The sequence below is a fragment of the Vanessa atalanta genome, chromosome 11 (genome assembly GCF_905147765.1).
Source record: "Vanessa atalanta chromosome 11, ilVanAtal1.2, whole genome shotgun sequence".
Classification (NCBI taxonomy): domain Eukaryota; kingdom Metazoa; phylum Arthropoda; class Insecta; order Lepidoptera; family Nymphalidae; genus Vanessa; species Vanessa atalanta.
In genome coordinates, this window is record NC_061881.1 from 12,867,478 (window position 1) to 12,884,659 (window position 17,182).

The following is a 17,182-nucleotide window of genomic DNA, read 5'->3' on the forward strand; positions in this document are numbered from 1 at the left end:
CGACAAATAAGGAACATTGACATTTAATTGAAGTGATATCATTAGTCGATATCTAAAACAAACTAAAGTATTCATTATAATTCGGAAAAATATTGTGTTTTGAATATCGGTGAACTAAATGTCGGAACTTTAGAAGTTAAATAAAAGTGGATTAAAGCAGTTTAGTGGATTAGTCTTGTATTAGGAATAAAGATATATAAATCAAGATCTGTTTGTAGCGTACCCTACAGGAGAACTATTAGCAAATCGCATGGAATATAAATCTAAGGTTTGTTTATCTTCACTTCTTCTTCGATTGGAATAGGTAACATTTCTGTCACTTCTATTGGCAGCACGAGAGTAGTTATCAACTAAGGCAATCATTTGCGTCGCGTCACGCCACGAGATAAACGCATTGCCACTGCAGACAATCACATCACCGCCTTGCATGCTACTGATCGATATCACTCACGAGGCGAATTGTGATCAGATAGTATCAACTCTGTGTCGCGCTAAACTACGCGTATAGTCAACACGCTCTCGGATTAATTATGCTGAACGTTGTGATCTTTGAAATTTAATTTAAATTACATTTCAAATTTGCCGCAGTTAGGTGTGTAGCTGTAGGTCATGAGGTTTGAATCCTAAGGCAATCTTGAATCAATTATATATTTACGATATTTATGTATTCCGTTGAGAAACGTTGGCGATACTAACTAAAAACTTCTGTTTTACATGTCCTTCTATCACTTTACGTAAGTACACAAAATAACTATATAACTTAGTTTGTTCAAAAACAAAAAGGTACAAATATTTATTTAACTCCCTCAAACTAGGAAAACTAGTGACTTTGTACGCGAATTCAGTGTATTTGTTGTGAACCGTTTTTTATTTAATAATATAGAAGATATTTTTTGTATTTCTTCATGAAATATACTCAAAAGGTAATAAGTAAGACCGCTCACTTTATTCACTTACTTAAAAAATACGAACTCAATTACGTAAAGGCTGCGCCGGATCGTATCACAAAAGCTGCATTTAAGCCTCCATTTCAGCTCCATCAAGCAACACGCTCCTTCAGACAAGCCTACGTCGAAGCAATTAGTCGCGCCGCGGCTCGCGCTAAACTCATTACGGTCTCACCTGCATGCGTCTGTTCTAATGTTTAGTCTAAGTCTGCACAGAGTGTACAATATCACTCAGAGCCATAACACGTGCTTCTATTTCTGTATTGCACATCGCAACGATACTCTACATACCGTGCAAATCTTGTTCAGAATAATAATTCTTTTATATTAATGTTTTACTTGACGTTCATTTTATAATTAGTATTTATTTTTTATGTGATATACATCGGACAGCTGACAGTCCAAAGTCCCCTAATGGTAAGTGGTCACCCCCACTCATAGAAATAGACTTTGTAAGAAATATTAACCATTCTTTACAACACCAATGCTCGACTAACCTTGGAAGCTAAGATGTTATGCGTGCTTATAATGTGCTTGTATTGAATCATATGGTCCTGTGCGTGATTACACTGGATTACGAACCCTAATCAGAACTAAACGGTACTAAGTATTGGTGTTTTTCGATAGGAGATGTGTTAAGCGTGTGGTACCTATGTAGTGGGCTTGCCTACCATTAGGCAATCAAAATGTGAAAGCATTTTTAAACCATCGCCCTTTAAACGAGATGTCTAGATTAAGCCGTTGTATATTAAAGTCTTTGACTGCATTCTATTGCATAATTAATCATTTCGAGTTTAAGGACAATTTTTAAATTCAATAAGTGGTAACAATTTTTTTCTCAAGTTTACACGATTTTGTAAAAGTACATTTTTATAGAATAAGATTTAAGCCTTCTTTTGTTAAAAGACTAATATTTTTATCTTCCTTTTCAGAAAAGATTTAAAATCATCTGAGGTCAGAATCGAACAACAGACTTTCACATCGATAGGCGGCCTAGCGCTGACTATTCAAGTTTAACCATATTAATATGATATTAGTAATATCGCATTAACAAAATACATAACATTGTATAGTGTACTCCGAGGCTATCAGGCCTCGCTCATAATAATAAAGTTACACACGTGCACACAATGCACTGCGACACCGCTTGCAAATTACCCTCTGACACATCGCCGCGAGGCTAACTACGAGTACACTTACATTATAGGCTGTGTTGACGCTCTGCGCAGCCTCCGCTCATATTAACTAATATTTTACGTCCACGTATTACACGCATATTAATACTTAAATCAAATAAAGTGCATTGAAACAAATATCACGTTACGTGATAAAATACAATAAGTTGGAAAAAAGTTTTGGTATTTATTTTTAGCATTGTTAGTTCTTACTTTTTTTCACCTACGTCAAATTCCAAATGTTAGTATATCACTACATAGAATAAAACAAAGTCATTAAAACAATAAAAAAAATGTTATCCTTTGCTTTTTACGAGAAATAATCGCTTATTTTCGAAGCGATTTTAATCAATACAGCATTAATCCTTATCCAATTAAGTACCTTAAATACATTGTTCATTTAATATAGATCAATATGGCCCTGAACAGGAAAATGGTGTGAACGTTATATATAAAGCCATTCTGTAGTATATTTTGTATCAGTATTGCATCTGATGCGTGCGAAGCCGCGGCGGTTCGCTAGTTTTTCTATAAATGTCACGTCGCGACACATTTGTCTTAGGAGTACAGATTTAAGAGTTGTTGTTTCAATTGGAGTTTTAAAAATGAGTAACTACTGAGTGACTTGCCGGTTTGTCTCAGTAAAATCCTCACTCCGAATCCGATCCTGTCGAAATCTATTTGAATGAAATTTGTATGGATCTGAAGGTTACATGTCCTTAATATATAATAGTTCTTTATTTAATTTCACAGTGCACGAGTCACTGGTAAAATTTAATAGCAACACATTTTACCTAAAGCCATTTGAGCTCGCTACATTTTGAAAATGATAATAGACAATGTCGTGACACAAACATCAATTGAAATAGTTTTACACGACAGTTATTGTTGCCGCGTCCGTCTGTGACAGACTCCAGCTGTAAAGCATCTCGTTGACGCGAAGTTACAGCGACCGCTTAAGTGTCACGCTTTGTTTAATTTAGAGAATACAAACGATATGGCCTACTTAGGAATATTTATTAATAAAAAATAATAATAATAAAACATACATTTTATAAAATTTCATCGGCTTGGCTGCTTGATTGAATATTTCTTATAGGCGAACTGTTTAGAATAGAATTCAGTTTCAATTACAATTACTATCGAAGAAAAATGTATTTCTATTAATTTCTGATTGACTTTTGTTTCTAGATCCCAGTTTTTCGCCCAAATTTAATTTAAAAAAAGATAAAGTTCACTGACACTACCTCGAGACGAATGTAACGAGGCAACCATAAATATATTCAAAATCAGACAAAGGTGGTGTCGCAAGCTCGCTCATGTGACTAGCACAATGCCCACTAGAACATAATTAGTGGTATTTCGTTATTCGCAGTCACGAGCCTCTCATTACCGTTACTCATCGTTGTTGAATGTCCTACGGCAGGAGGCTTTCAATACTAACTGCATTTAAACCGACTTAAGTAAACATATCCTTAATTATTATCATCTAATTATCGAATTTAGTTTTTATTACTACGCAATGACTGTACTCAGGGATGTATTGATATTCGTAGTTTCTCGCCAATCAAACGTCATGTATGTGGGGACTAAATAAAAATATATGGTCGCCAAAAGGATGAACCAGCGTCATTCGCATCGCTAGTATCTCAATCAATTGAAATGATAATCGTTTCAATAATGTTTTAAGTCCTGTTTCATAAATGTTGTCATCACGACGCGACTCATAATAGCGACCGGTCGACCATTGATTTTAATCACAGCTGCATAAATTCTCACTGTAATCGAATGATTCAAATATGGCCAATTTAATTTCAGAACATAAATAATGGCGCTAATTTACAACAAATGAATTTATGAATGGGTCTTTAGAATGTAATTTGTAATTAAGTCATGATATCGTAGACATAAATTACTCAGCGTTCAAGATACGAATATTAATTGACGTCGATTTAAGAAAACTGCCGCTTTGCATAATAGCATTTTGGCCAACATTCGAGTCGCCGAATAGCCCACAAGGAGCGAGTCTCATAGTTTAGAATAGTTTAAAATCGAGCTCGAGGTACCTCCGCGTCACGCACGCATTAAGCATTCTCCGGAGCCACAGCCGGCTCCCGAAATCAGTAAAATAGTGGCGTTTGTTGGTCTTGTTTAAAATTCAAGGATCAGACGCGGGTACAATTCTGAAAGGAACGTTTCTTTTTATGGGGGTCACTTGGGTAAATAACGCGTCTTCATTCGGGGCGTCGCATTCGAACCACGTACGAACCGCCCCAACGTCGCCTTCTTTGTTGGACACTTTGAATATTTTGCAGCATCCGATATCATAGATTGTGATCCTAGATACGGATAGGTCGGCAGAATCTAAGATTTATATAATTTATTATTCTTCGCGCTACCAGAAACAAAATTACAATCTTTCCAAAAAATATTAAGTTTGTATAGACTATTATTAATGTTATTATCGATCACGTATAAACAAACGTTATGTAATTAACCATATTACTGGAAAACCTGAATAAAAACTACCAACGGAAGACGGCGTATTATTAAAAGTAGAAACAAAACACATCTGATGTTGATGAAATTACTTAAACGTCTCAATGAATTAAAAAGTGGTTAAGCAATCGAAATGACTGCGTTTTTAGGGAGAGTAATTACAGGAAGTGTTGGCACAGATGGGCAGCGCGGAGATTGCGTCGTCGAGGAATATCAAAAATGCATTACCGGATGGAAGAGAATAGCAGTACATGAACACAATTTGCCGCGTCGGAGTCGTCTCGGGCTCATCTGCCACCATTCGCATGCCGGACGCGTGTCGCGCTCCGCTAATATTTTAGAGACCCTCGCCCTTAACAGTGCCGGGGTTCACAGTTACGTTCGATCCGATGAATTTCGAAATTATTTTTGTTAATATATCTTGTAATATTAAGTCTTACTTTACAATATAATATTTGGCATTTGATTTGTTAAAGGTAACATTGAATATACTATAATACTTATTTTATACTTACTATTTTTATTAATTTCGCCACGAAACGCTTTAGGACGCAACTGTCCGTTACGTTTCTTTTACAATTTGGCAAAGACTTTGGAGTATTTTATATAAAGAGAGATACGTATTGAACTTCACCGGCACTATTTGAGTTCCAATCTAAATACTTAAAGGAAAGTCAAGCTCTGTATTTCCACCGCATACTATTTACACATTAAAGTGGAAATCACGGGGGATCGCTAACCTTCGAGCATAAAGCGTCGGTATCGACTCGGTGTTTACACAATCCAATCGGAGACTGCAGAGAACTGATTTCCAAATTCATGAGCTGAAATGTGCAATCGTCGATATTGGCCCAAGTCTCAGCCGACGCTCGCTCTGATCATCTTCTTTATAATAAGAATATTCTGCTTTTTGAATTTTCATTTATAAAAGGAATTGAAACCAGATCATTTCGATTTATCTTTCTAAATGGGCATTATTTATAATCAGCAGTTGGTATGTTATCGACCTTTGACAGTAGTGCCGCGGACACTGCATATTACGCCGTAAGTGTGTCCGCCGCCACTACTGCAAATATTGCGTCCCTCGTGCCCAGCCTGTACATAATTAAATTAATATTGTTCTAATATTTACTCGAAGGTCTATTAGGTTAGATTAGTTTTTTAATCCTACGAAACGCAAATTTAGATATTTTAATAAATCTCAGAAAACAGATCGATCGATCGATCGTTTTGCCCCCGCATCGCACGGGCGCAGCTTAATTAAGAAAATTATATGATTAAATACATTGCTTGATTTTTCTCGAAATTGTTTGTATAAATATATTCTCTTTCAAATAGGATGGATTTTATAACAGAGTAAATGTATCTTTATTTAAAAGTGTGAGCAAGTGTGAGTGTACTCCCGGGTAAACTAGTTGATACAACGTGCTTCTCCCATAACCCGTTGCTCTGAACATCTCTTAGATTAGTATACATAAAGTTTCCTCTCCCCGGCGAGTGCAGTTCATTTGTTAAGGCTGCGGAGCGCTGCGGAGTACTTTTGCTTTGTTGAGGATGAGTTTGTTGATTAAAGAAATTTAATATTGTTAAAAACGACCACTAAATTGTAAAATTTAATTCAAAGGAAAACATATTCATTGCCTGCATATTTACTCGTAAGTTATTCATTATTCTGAATTAAAGGAGGTCTTCGGTGGGTTTCGTTTATATAAGGTGATTGAGTATCAGTACGTATTATCTGTATCTGCTTGCTGTCTGCACTGATCGTAGTATTAAATAGTTATACTATTTCATTTTCGATAGTCATATCGATAGTCATCTGCACTTCACCCCTTAAATAATATAAACTATATCTCCCGGAACGAGAGCATAAATATAAATAAGTATATGGTTATTGCATTCAAACAAACAAAATGTCAAAAATCATGCGAAGATTACTTACAATGTTGGGAATTATAAGTTTATTGATCCAAGAGTTACTACGAACGTTCAATAAATATAATTATAATAATAATTATAGTAGCTGTTCGCTGTAGTTCGTTTGCGTTACCTATGTTTTCCCAAAAATGTCTGAATTAGCGGCCGCTGTCCACGCAAGGAACAGGCTTCTTTCATTCCACATTTCATTACAATCGGTTAAGTAGTTCAGTTGTCAAACAAACGGACAGAGACGCTTTTATATTATAAAATGAATCAAAACAAAAATCGTCGCTTAATCTTGTTTTGAATCATTTTCGTTCGAAATATCTTACGTGCCGTATATTTTTTACGGCATCCATCTTCAAACGGATTCGTTCCAGTCGCAAGTTCGCCTTTATTTGGTATAAGTATTTTCGTTACAAATAATTCGGGCCGACGACTCGACAAGGAGAGTAATGGATCGCATTGAAACCGATTATATATCGCCGCAAACGAATTCCAACTCGCTGATGTTTTTAACGATATTTATTTTGATCCAATTATAGCAAGACTGTCAATGCTTTCGCTTGCCTTCAAACTTTAGACGTCTGTTTTGTTTAGTCTTATTATTTCCTTTTATGAAAGCATTTTAAAGATTTTCGTATATTGTTTAAACTTGTTCAGAATTTTCGTCATGCAAATGTTTTTTATTTATTTTTCACTTACTTTTTTAATCTTTTGATTCTCAATTAGAAATGAACACGAAATAAAGCATAATGAACCGATTCAAAGAAATCAAAAAGTTTAGATGTTCCGCGCACTGCGTCGTCAATCCGTTCTCGTAACAAAAAAAACGCGTCCATAAATTTCAAATAACACTGAATTGAAAGTGAACTGCGTTCATTAAGGCAAATTATTGAACGTGACAACTCGTAAAGTCACAATCATATCTCTTGTGTCTTGGCATATTTTTTGTCGCGTAATGTCATTCCTCTGTTTTGATACAGGGACTATTCTTCGTCTTAATGTTTGTTTGAACGGATTTAGAGTTCTAAATAACTCAGACAGATGTACTCGGTCTTAGTCTTTCGCTGTGAAGAATAACATACGTTAGACGCAGTTTAGTTAATATCTAGGACTTAAGGCGGCCACGTACATTCATCAGTCGGTCGCTTTTTGCGATATTAATATCGAAATATCGGACAGTTGAAAATTGTTGTAAATAAATTACTTTCAAGAGAGTTGTTTCAGTGAAGAGAATCAACGCAAATATGATAAATCGGTAAAGTTTATCCGAGATAATCTCTAAGCTGCTCACTGATTTCTCTAATATTTTCGCTACAAAATAAGCCATTTGCTTCACATTGTGTTAGGAATATTTATATTTACAAAGCTCGTGACGATATTCATTTGACTATAAACGTTTCTGCGTAGGTACATTTCGAGGGAGAAATCTACGCAAAATCCACAGAGACATATCCACACGTCGCGAATACAAATCGCCCCTTCTTTCGTATCTGTGGGGAAAGTCGTATACGGTCACTAGTCGTCAATAAAAGCAGGGGAGCCGTCTATATTGGCCGGTGACGTGCGTGCGGCGTGCGTCGCTCAGATAACGCGCGGGTAAGCTCACGATATATCGACGGATGCGATGGCAGGAAGAACTGCTCGATAGGATTATTTTTTACTTTATACACAACACTACCCATTCGAGTACACATTCATTTATAAATCATTTGATACGCCGTGTCGTTGTGTTTGTTGAAAATCAAATTAAATTTTCTATCTAAGAACCTGTTTATATGGTCCCGTTTTATGAATTTAATTTTTAGATAAATAAAAGATATATTTACAATCAAGACACATGAATTCGAGATCTCCGACGCGATGTGTTCGAAGCTTAACGGTAAGATAACAGAGTGATCTCTTTACTCTTATTAGGTGTAGACGTAAATCAACTCGAGCGGTTGTAAACTTGCGAGTTACGCTCGAGCGCCGCAAATACTGGCCGCCGCTGCAGGGCTGCGCGGCCATCGTGCCACAGCGAGTGTCACGAATATGTTTCATTTTGCGCTGGAATCAAAGTTAATGATGCAGTTGATTTTGTCTGCCACTTTACTTATACAAAGGTTAAGTGTAAGATTAGGATGTCAAAATATTATATTTTGCATATTCGATCATAACGTTATCTGGGATTTTGCGACGACATTGTCGTTGATTTAGATAATTACTGAGTTTCTCGGTGGTTATTTTCTGGATTGCGTCCGAAATGGTCCATCAACAATTATTTTTGAAGTAAGAAAATACTTGTAAAAGTCTCCATTAATAATGTTTAGTTTCATGTAAATTGGTTTCACGTTTCTTTACGGAGACAGCCCTTAACCGTCACCGGTCGCGAACTCCGCTCAGCTGCTTGGACGGACGCCAGAACGCACACGCGGCCGTCGCGATCGTCATTAGACGAATTCCACTATTATTCGTGTTGCAATTGTTTTCAGTTGGAAATAATTCGTTTTGCTTTTAAAAAGCTTAAAAAAGACAATTTGTAGTAAAACTAAGTTTTTTTTTTATAGCGGTTGTATCGCGTAGTTAGTCCTCCTTTGATTGGTCATATCCGTTTGTAGTTACGCCAGAGTTGTCCACGGGACAAAATAAAATTCAGGTATTGGACTTCAATGTTGACTGTATATGCGGATAGATGTTCTATTAACATCTAGATACAATATCGTTTGGTTCTATTTATTGCCAAATATGTATTCACGACTAATACGCAAAATATATAAAAATGATAGTGATACATAATCCAATATATTATTAATAATGAGTAATATAGAGTTATTCTAGAAGTATTTAACTTTCGTATTAATTATGCAAAAATATTTTTCTGGAAATTGTTTTTCTTTAATCGCTTCACGCACTTTTAGAAGTAATTTGCATACTGGGGTCCGGTGATCGTCTAGTCTTGTTTTCTTCGGCTCATCTTGCCAAAACTTTTCTGAATTCAGTGAATCAGTTAAAATGGATTGAATGCTATCTAATAATATCTTTTGGCCCTCAGTACTCTACAGCATAAATCATAAAATCAGCAAAATAATAAATAATTGGCGATCGCATGAAATTCGCTGTATATATTTAAATTCACCCTCGTATAAATCACCAAGTATAAAGTCACAGAAATCATTGAACCGTTTTCTTTACTTACAGTACTTTTTCATTTTAATGTTACTTTACTACTTTATTAGCAAATAAAAAATAAAATAAAAATAAATTCATTGACATCAAAAGTAAACATAGTAACAAAACATCCAGTGGTCCCGCACTAGGCAAGCCTGTCTTGCAAAAACCAACCAAAACGTATATTATTTTCTATTTGACTTATTTATAGGAATGCAATAAGAAGTCAGACGATATGAAGCGCTTACTATCGCCCAAAGACATTAACATTGTCAGAAGAGACAACAATTCAATACAGCGCCTATACGAGGCCCGACAGAAGAACGTTCCCTCTCCAAACAGTGATTCACTTTTTAACGGATGGAAAAGTAATTGCGGCAACCTAATACTTTAATTATTTACCGATTCTATTAATTGGCCCTAATTGATATGTAGTAATTGATATTAGTTCTCGGTAGGCTTAATCGATTTACGTAGCATTGATGACTTTGATAAAATCAGTGATAATTGACTGAATTTGACGACCTCCGTGGTCGAGTAGCGTGTACACCTAAAATGTAATCTCGTAGAGAATAATATGACTTGTCTATTAATTTTAAGATAAGCTGTGAATACATTAATCGGCAAATGTAAAAGTATTTGCGGTATCTTATTTAAGAATAGAAGACTAATTGCTCCGGGAAGGATGTGTTTACTTTGCGAAGTCGGAAACATATTGATTTCATAGACAGAATAACTATCTACTTTTTAAATGATATTATTGGTCTAAATATATCTGGTTTCATTTATATTTATGGTAGGCTAAATATACCCCCTAGTTATTTTTATATCTGTGTGGTATACGATGGTATTAACAATGACCCAGACATCATTATATGATTCAAAAAGGATACGTCAGCATCCTTGATGAAATTAAATTTAAGATAAAAAATAATTGAAATAATTTCGGTAATCACCGGGAATCGAACTGTTAAGAATTTGTAAGATGTTCTCTTGCATTAAACTGTATCGAATTCTAAATAACATTTTTAATTATTATATTTATGTAAGTCTTTTCTAATAGTTTTACATGGTGACTTTGTGCAAGCCCTTCTGGGTAGACACCGCCCACTCACCAGCAGTAGGTACTTAGTATTTATTTTGTTTCGCTTTAAAGGGTGAATGACAGTGTAACTTCAGGAACAAGAGACATAACATCATAGATCCCAGTGGTGAATTAGCGATGTAAGGAATACTTAATATTTCTTAAAACGCAAATGAATTGATTTATAAAGACCACTTACTGTACCTGACAGTGCATTTATAGTCCGTCCGTCCACTTGCTTCATGAAAAACTATAAATAACAGATTTTGTTTTTCCCGATATATATTTAAATAAAATAGTACTAAATTGAGTTGCTTGCGTGGTTTAATAACAAAGAGTTATTTAAGGGAATGTTATTAAACGTGAAGGTAACTTGAACTCATACGAAGTCGTGTGTACATATATAGACCTTGGCTCCGAATGTTATGTTGCAAACAGAATAATAACAATATTTTCTTAAACTTGTTCTTGTTTCTTTTCAGGTAAGGCCTTTCTCGGTTACTTTGAATCACGTCGCCGCCCACGCGGGCATAAATCTGGTTCGTACAAATTATTAAACTGTCAATGATTCGCCGACATCGTAACGGTCGTTTAAATCACATGGAAGTTTTAATTAAAATTTTTATAACCACCTAATGAGGAAAGAGCTATTACAGAACGGAAACGAATCGTCGATATCGCGGCGAATATATCTTACAAATGGACAGTTAGTGTTGTTCGTTGTTGATGGTAATGGAGGAGATTTGTCGCTGCTACCGGGCGGTGCGGCGGGGCGGCGGGGCGGGGTGCGGCGGCGCGGGAGGGCTAATGACGGGTCACGCAGATCGCAGCAATAAATACAGATTAGCTGCATACAGCCGCCCGGCCACACTGCGTGCCCAGTAACGGAGCGTACACACCGACGGCAGGCGGCGATACGGCACAGACAACTCGTACCTACATGCAATAGATCAGCAATAGACGTGTACGGTACACGTACTGTAGACGAATAATAAAAAACAAAAGACAACAAATTTGTTTTTTTTTCTTCAGTCTAAAGTCAAAAGTTGAAATTACTTATTTGCGAATAACACGTTCAAAATGTTTCTGACACAAAGCAAAGCAACTATAAATCTTTCCACTGCGAACATACGATAGAATCTTGTGTAAAAAACATAAGTGTAAATAGTAATCACTTATTTTACATTTCCTATATTAAATTAAATATGGATCAAAAATAAAAAAAGATACAACCTTGTCTAACTAAAGGCTGAGCATACGAAGGTATGATTGTCCCATTAATAGATTCTTTCCGCACACTCAAGAAGGAAAAAATAACCAATCCAGATAAATAACAGGTAGGCACGTAAGGTGTTGACTATCTTTATGTTTAAACGTAATAAGGCGATCGTTAGATGTGCGCTAATGATATGCGGTCCATCAATACTACACAATATTAGAACACCGACGCGTATTTTTAGTATCCGGTTGTTTGTGTTTTGTAAGGGTCAGATGGTGTCGTTGAGTATGATACCTCACGTGTATTTGCTTAAATATTGTCATTGAAAGTCCTATAAATATTATTACGACGAAGCAAGGACTAGTAACAAAAACAAAAGTGAGAGCGTCCAGGCTGCAGTGTGAAGGGGCTGCGAGCGTTCTGAGATTTGAAATATTGATATGCTTCACGTCAGCTCTCGCTTACTGTTTATAGGAGAATGGAAATTCTATAGAAGTTTTCGTTGTAATAACCGAGCCCCGCACAATACGCGTCGATACGATCTTTATACGTTTTGTAAAACAACATTTGTAATTTATGTATTTTATCACTGTATTCATTGCGTAAGGTGATTACCATATTATTTGAAAAACTTCATAATATAAATGACATTTGTAGAACTTTGCAATGCAAATGAAGTCTCGAATAGCATAAAAACAAATCGTCTTCTAAACAGTATGTAAAGCAGTGGATTTGGCCGCCCCACCGAGGACCGTAGTACAGAGGCGACGCGCTGCCATTTAAATTCTGCTGTGGTCGTCCGCGCACGCTCCAAGAATCTAAAAAACGTTCGAACAGTAGCAGAAAATAGATGCGGTATTGTCAAAATGAAAATGTTAAATTTCAGAACAATCTGCTCAGTGTTACGAGTATTCGTAACGATGTATGATATGTGATATATATTTACGTTTCCGCAGTACTCTTCTATAAGCTAGATAAAGAGTGCGCCGCAAAGGGTTAACGATACCCACGGCGGCGCGTCGTCGCGCGTCGCGCGTCTTACCAATCGACATTACACATTCTCGTAATTTCCCTTTTTGCTTTCAAGGCTTATCATGAAATGTATTTATTACGTATACTTCTCCCCCGACAGCTGCAAGAAAATTTAAGAAACAAGTCATGTTTCCACAGTTTAGCATAAAGCCTCACGTTTTCGCGACATAAGCCGTCGTTATCTGTCCGCCGCGGGCCGCCATTTTTCTGGCTCAGAGTGCGTCGCGGGAAATATTGTCCGTCGCTTAGCGCGTCGCACCCTCCTGCCATTTGCATATATTTACATTATAATCCTTGTTGTTTGGTGGAGTATTCGCGTCGGATATTATTTAGATTACGCGAGGGCGAGTTAATGCACCGCTCGGGTCAAATAGTTGTATTGACTTTCGCGAACCGCGCTCGCTCCGTGATTAATGCGTTCCGTTCACTGTTTCTCTTGTTTTTGTTTTTCCGACGTTTGTTAAATGGACTATTTAAAAGTTTATTATTAATCATTTCGAGGCGGACCGCTCTCAAAATATCTGAGAGTTACGACACGACACCGACGTATTTTTAATTACATGTTGTTTGTGTTCTAAAACTAAATGAAACGTAACCTTTTTCACCGCGACGATGAAAATTCAAATACTCAAAGCTTAATCTCGTGAGTATTAAATAATATAATCGAATAAAGCGCCTCGGTCTGTTCTGTCTGGTCTGTAGACGACAAACGACAATGGTAACGACCTGTCGCAGTCACCGAGATCGGTCGGTCCAATCAAAGGCTGTCAGCCGCTGATATCAGCTCTGCGAAAATGTTCGATTAGGAACACTCCAATTCGTCGAGTTCAGTCTCTCGTGACATCTCCACTCGTTAGCAAATACTCCACCACTACGCATTGTGCTACGTATTATTTTATTTCTAATACACTTTTATACTAAAAACTTCATTAAAAGTAACAGTTTAAACTTGTCTAATTTTATGTGGCCGAGATGACCCAGAAGGCCGAGGCGAGTTTAACCCGAGCGAGCACTTCCTAGTGCTTAATGTGTGTTTATAATAATTCATCTCGTGTTTATCTAAAAATATTCTGAGGAAAACAGCACGTGTCGAATCATATTCTGACTTAAGTGAATCCACAGAGCTACACCACGCGGGGAGCAACTTAGTACAAAAGATTCTAAACTTCCCTTTAATCAATAAAGGACGTGATGGACCAGCAGTGAAACATTAACAGGTTACTTTACAGGCAAGACGAATGTTCGAATGTATTGTGAATGTTCTGTCTGAAATTCTAAAATCCTGCTTGTTTTAGTATTAGTATAATTGAGACTTAATTATGCTTATTTAATCTAGCCTAATAATATGTGTACGTATCATAATTAGCCAACGTAAATATCGGGTCGGGACACGGGGCGAGGCCGTGGTTTGTCTAATCAAAGGGCGTCAGTGGTCTATCTGTCTGTGCGAGTGCAGGATTAGGAAGCCGTCCAATTTGTCAGCGGGCGCGTCCGTCACCCGTGACACTTGCTCTACCGAATCAGTGACGTTTAGTTATACGGGCGATACTCTACTGTATAACGACAAGATTATATTGAAGATTACTCAGATTAATATATTTAGAACTATAGATTTGAAATTATTTTATATTTCATTTTTAATATGTACAATTACAACAACAAAAGAATCTAAATATTATAATTATTAATTTTATTTATTGCCGACGCATTGTTTGCTTATCTCTTAATAAACATGGCTAATTGTAATCATCATTATCCGACTCGTATCAGTCATTAATACCGGGCATTGAATATTTAAATAAAAAAATTGTAATATCTTCAAATTTATTTTTTCTGATCGACCGATTGATGCGAAAACATTTTATTTATTTAGAAAAATTTTGACTTATACAGCTGTCTGATGTAATGATGCAAAAATATGATATATAAACGAATATTCTAAATTTTATGTCAATGACATATTGCAAATGAATAAAATAGTTCCGGTACTTGCTATAACGTAAGTCGCAATTAGCGTCAGGCAGTCGTTGATCAGTGCAGTCGCCGCACGCGGCCGGGATTATCAAGCCATCCAGCACGTCACCGGCGCGACTGTCACCGCGCGTGACAGCTCGCAGCCGCTCTGCGTGACTTACCGTCGACTGTCACTCAGTGTACGTCGGAACTGGCGCGTACATTCGAATCGATATGTCATTTACGACATTTGTCATATAAGATTGCAAATATCTGCTTTAAGACGATGGCATTTCCATGATCATCTCATACCGACCTCGTGATTGAAAATTTGCTAATTTCCTCAACCTGTTCAAAAACACGCAGTCAAATTATTGTTATTGTAAGTATGTAAACGTCCCGCTGCTTTTTATAGTACAATACATAGATAAGGGTGGGGTTTGAAGAATTTGAGAAGAATTATATGGTTAGATGCAGGTTTCCTCACGATGTACTTTAAAATACCTATCAAAAAAAAAAGTTTTTTTTGGCTCTAATCGCAGTCTACCTCAATAAAGCAATGTAAGCCACACTTGCTCAGCAATGGAGTTGTAATCGCCGCTAATCACTAATCGTGTGTGTAGTTATATTTAGAATACTATACGGGTGGGGGAGCAAGGGGAGGGAAGGAGGAGGGGCTTCGAATGTCAAATATGTTAAGCACGGGAGACACGTAATCAAGCGACGTGCGGTTACCAGTTATACCTATAGACTGAGTTTAATGATCTCTGATATTCCTATCTTATCCTATCTAGGTATCTATGAGTGTATTGCTGTTATTTACCTGCCATTTAGCGAAACATAATATATAAAATATATATATCTGTAACAAAATGATTGCTAGCTTATTGATATATTTATATTGATTGATGACAAGTAGAAAAATTGAATAAAAAAATTGTAATTATTGTTTATATTTAATTATCAAACACGTCCAACTATCTAACTCCGACGTGTAGTCTGTGTATGTCTTACGCTAAAATCAAACTCCTCGTTATTATTCTAAATTCTGTACTTAATTCGATGTATATCATAACTTAAACTTCAAATGAAATATCTCAATGAATAATTAAACCTTTAAAGAACGTGCGCATATTACGAAGATATACACTGACATGAGATGTCAACATCCATTAATATTAGACGTAATGAAATTTCCAGTGATCAAAATTTAGAGGATCATTAACAAGCTTAGCGCGGGCTTGCGGGCGGAAGATTAAACTTAAGGCGTAGTTGTAGGAGTGCGTTTCCGGTAAGCAAATTATATCGTAACCTCCAGTTGCCTCTCACAGCGACCTCTCACAAGACCGGGAGGCCAGGGCTGATAAGACTAAATAATAGAACGCCCCGACTGAACCAAAAAAAACGTGCAATCGTCGGACAGTGTTTCGATGTTTTTTTGCTTAGAACATAAAGGATAAACGACATAAATTCTCGTGTTGTATTGAAAATAGTTATTAAACACATGTTGTTTCATTTATTCGTTCGTTCAATATATTTGACATAATTGCCTTTGATGGAGGAATATTAAACAGATACAGACCATTTCCAGATACTGTATAGAGAAAATATTATTTTTGCTAACGGTTAGTAATTGCCTACGAGGCGTGATTCAACTTCCAAATTAGTGTAAAAACTTATAGGAAGAACATAAAGTTAAGCGTTAATAACGATTCGTTCAATATAGGAACCGTGCATATATATATATATAGCCATATATGCCTTTAAACTTTGGTCATATCAAACTTTAATAAAAAGTACTTTTTTATATCGGCGAAAAAATCGGCTAAGTTTTTAATTTCCCTTAGAATAAATATCTGAAATGAAAGAATAAACATTCTCTATTACTGTTATATTAATATACATTATTATGTTACATTTTATGTATATATTTCAAATTGCCCTGAGTATAATAATTTCGCGCCAGCCCTGCCCGCGCCGCGTCGCGAGTAGCGAGCCGCGCTGCAAAGATAGCTGGATTACGTCAAACAAGTTATCAAAACACACACGACCTCCAGATTTCATTACCCCTGAATTAAGTCAGCAGTAGTTGTACCGACTTAATCTCAACACCGATGCGAGCGTCGCTCGCACCCACATACTCCGTGTACATGAGAATGTGTGCACAGCGCGTAATCATTTCCGAATTCATATAGATTAC

The 17,182-nt window shown here is 36.4% G+C and overlaps 1 protein-coding gene across 1 annotated transcript in view; it reads left to right on the forward strand.

The window, feature by feature from the left end:
- The window catches only part of LOC125067541 (collagen alpha chain CG42342), a 191,730-nt gene that overhangs the window by 106,084 nt on the left and 68,464 nt on the right, over positions 1–17,182 (forward strand). The gene's annotated exons all lie outside the window — the stretch shown is intronic.